This window comes from Sinocyclocheilus rhinocerous, unplaced genomic scaffold, assembly GCF_001515625.1.
Source record: "Sinocyclocheilus rhinocerous isolate Xijiao unplaced genomic scaffold, SAMN03320098_v1.1 scaffold19, whole genome shotgun sequence".
NCBI classification, from domain to species: domain Eukaryota; kingdom Metazoa; phylum Chordata; class Actinopteri; order Cypriniformes; family Cyprinidae; genus Sinocyclocheilus; species Sinocyclocheilus rhinocerous.
Window position 1 is genome coordinate 3,303,361 of NW_015638975.1, and position 3,839 is coordinate 3,307,199.

At 35.4% G+C, this 3,839-nt stretch overlaps 1 pseudogene; it reads left to right on the plus strand.

Moving 5' to 3' along the window:
• LOC107750566 (uncharacterized protein C7orf43 homolog) overlaps positions 1 to 3,839 on the plus strand; it is a 14,795-nt pseudogene that overhangs the window by 6,427 nt on the left and 4,529 nt on the right.

Here is a 3,839-nt window from a genome sequence, read left to right on the forward strand (position 1 = left end):
TTTTCTCTTGCTTGCCAACAGTCAGCACCACACTTAATGTTCTGCCCCCTCCGACTGTAAAGTGTCAACAAATGACAGTCTCAGGGAGACACTTAACTGTCCTCAAAGGTAATGTCAGCCCTATTTCTAGCTTTTCTTCACATTTATTTGTGACCCTGGACCACAAAATCAGTCATAAAGGTCAATTTGTTTTTAATTAAGATTTATACATCATCTGAAAGCTGAATAAATAAGCTTTCCATTGTAAGATTATTTTGCTTACCCCATTGGCAGATTATTTTGCTTGTTCTAAGCAAAAACTCACTTAAAGACAATAATTTTGACTTGTCTAGAAAATCCTTCTTGATTTAAGAATTTTTAGATATTTTGGCTGGAAACAAGACAAAAAATCTAAGTAAGAAAAGCATTTTTTGCAGTGATAATTTTGACCCAATGTATTGTTGGCTATTGCTACAAATATACTCGGGTGACGTAAGACTGGTTTTGTGGTCCAGGGTCACATTTTATAAGCACAAATGATATATATATACACTACTATTCAAAAGTTTGGGGTCATTAAGGTTTTTTTTTTATTTGTTAAAGATTTCAGCAAGGATGTATTAAATTGATCACAAATGACATTACAGACATTTATAATGTTACAGATATCTATAATGTTATTCAAATAAATGCTGCTCTTTTAAAATTTCTATTGATCAAAAAGGGGGGGGGGTTGTATCACGGTTTCCAGAAAAATATTAAGCTGCTTGACTGTTTTCAACACTGATAATAATAAGCAATGTTATTCGAGCACCAGATCATGTAACACTAAAGAATGGAGTAATGGCTGCTAAAAAATTCACCTTTGCCATCACAAGAATAAATTACATTTTAAAATATATCAAAATAAAAAAACATTACAAATTGTAATACTATCTCACAATATTAGCACTTTTACTTTAGCTTTGTTCAAATAAATGTAGCCTTGGTAAGCATAAGAGAGTTTTTTTTTTTTAAACATTATATTACCAACCCTAAACTTTTGAAGACATGCAGGTGTTTTAATTGTCAGTGTAACTGTGATTCTCATTGTCCTAAAATCTCTGTTTCAAAATAGAAGCCTATCTTGTGAATTTTTCATAAATACTAGTGTCTGTTTGTCTTCTGATTATGATATAATAGGTTCTAATTTAAAGAAGTGAAAAAAGACATTCATACATCGTTATAGAAGTAATGATTCCCCATATCTACCCAACCAGTCTTCAAGGGAGAATGCTTGGATATGTTTATATGGCTTTATTAGGCTGTCTTTTCTTTAAATCTCTCAGCTACTCTCAAAAAGATTTAATGCGTTTATGGGGAAAACATAGGACTTGTACATGGTTCAGTTTCATTCAGCTGCTATATAGCTGGAAAGTTTCAAACATAGATTTGGTCTCCGCTGCTATAGTGTAAGCACATCAGTAGACATACTTTGTGCATAAGTAGGCAGTAGTTCTGTAGTGTTGTATTGCATGGACCGTCTCTTATTTTTGTGGTTTCTTGTATCTTTATGTGATAGACGCCCTGTTTATGTATGTTTGAACATTTGATTGTTTCAGTGTTAAATGGGAGTTCTCAAGAGGAAGTGTGTGTGCGTGATGTCAAAATCCTTCCCAACTTCAATGCTTCATACTTACCAATGATGCCAGATGGCTCGGTGCTGCTGGTGGACAACGTTTGGTAAGAGAAAGCATTATGTGTGACCTCGCACACCTGTGAGTGTGATTACAATACATCCTCAGACATTCTGATTATGGTTTGTTATAAATTCTGTCGCTAATGAAACTTCTGTTATGTATTCAGCTTGAAACACTTCAGCGTTCCGACATTGTTTTGTAGATAACACAAGATATATTGGTTTACTTATTGGCTATCTATTCACTTGAAAACGTCCAAATTTTTAAAAGAAATTTAACACTAAATTTTGAAAAGTTGTAGAATGTTCAACATTTAAAAAGTGACTGACCATGATGATGTCAAAATAATATTTAAATGCTTTATTTAAATTGATGTATACCCAATTTTGATGCACCTTGATCTCTTGGAATACATTTAACCATTTATTCACACTATTTTTTTAAATACAGAACCAAAGCCCAAAAATAAACTTTTTGAAATAGCACTGCTATTTCCTTGAGGAAATGCAAATGTAATTGTTATTCTTGATAGCTCACAGGGAAAATACAATCATGCACAAAGATTTGTGCCCATGATTTGATGTTTTTAAATATGCCATCCATTAATAATAAATTACAGTTTTTAGTTTTGAATGTTTTGATATTTCATGCATTTTGATTTTACCCTTGCAAGATGCATCTGAGAGAGTTTGTATTACTGTTTATCTCATTGTTTATCGGCTTCAGTCATCAGTCAGGAGAAGTTGCCATGGCATCATTTTACAGAATGGACAGTGAGTCCAGTCACCTTCCCAGCATGCTCAGTGCTCTAGAGGAGCAGAACTTTCTCTTCCAGCTGCAGCTCAATAATCAGCCACAAGATGATTCAAATGAGGTGGGCTGTCATGATATTTTGTGTGATAACAGGCTACAAATATGTATCCCAAAGCCATTTATCTTCTTTGTAATAATTTAAAAAATTGATGGTATAAATGTATTTCAAAATTAAATAGTATTAATTAAATTTTGTTTCTTTTTGCTACAGGGACTAGAGGTGCCATTAGTTGCAGTCTTACAGTGGTCCACTTCTAAATTGCCCTTCACCAACTCTATCTACACTCACTATAGTCTCCCTAGTGTGAGACTGGACCGTCCGTGCTTCATTATGACCGCCAGCTGCCCCAGTGCTGTCAAGGCTCGTGAGCATTTCCGGGTGCGATATACCCTTCTGAACAACTTGCAGGACTTCCTGGCAGTCCGACTAGTCTGGACGCCTGAAGGTGAAGATGAGTAAAATAAGTTTAAGAACAGATGGGTGCATGGAGCTGCATGGTGATTGAATTGATTAGTGTGACTGCTTTAACATATTAACATGTAACACTCGAGAATCATTTTTTCTGATAATATTTCAGAAATCATGTTGAGTGATCTCTATCAGCTGTTTAGCATCAGAATTATTAGTGATGCCAGATCGCGAATGAGTTACTTGAACTAATCTGTCAAACTGGTTTGCTAAAAGGTCTGAAATTATTCGTGATTCAGTTTGATTCATATGGACAGTTCATTCAAGCACTGAATCATTTGCAGCGGTTTCTCACAGTGTAATTGGATATTTTTTGAGTCAGAAAACAAAAAGGAGACTGTGGAGGAGATGGATATTTTACCTACAATCTATTGTAGGAAACATCAGTTTGTCAGCTGTAAAGCAGTTTACTGGGCAGGCAGCTTGTGACCGATTTTGTACTGCAGGTAAAGACAATTTATATCTATATATCCATAACAATATCAAAAAAGACTTTTTTGATGAGAGATCAGTACTGATTTTATTTCACTTCCTTCAACAAAACCAATGAGTTACATTACTGGATCTACACACCTCAATATCCGCTATTCTATTTTCTGTCTTTAGTTGAGTCAGCACATGAAACTGAAGCTACAGTTCACAGCGTCCGTGTCCAACCCTCCCCCTGATGCTCGTCCTTTGTCCCGCAAGAACAGTCCGTCGAGTCCAGCGGTCAGAGATATTCTGGACCGACATCAGGCCAGTCTCAGTCTGGGCCGCTCTCAGTCCTTTTCTCACCAGCAACCATCAAAGTTTCATCTCACAAGGTATAGCGTTAAACACACAGGTTTGTTTTTGTGAATTATGGGGACATTCCATAGATGTAATGGTTTTTATACTGTACAAACTGTATTTTCTAT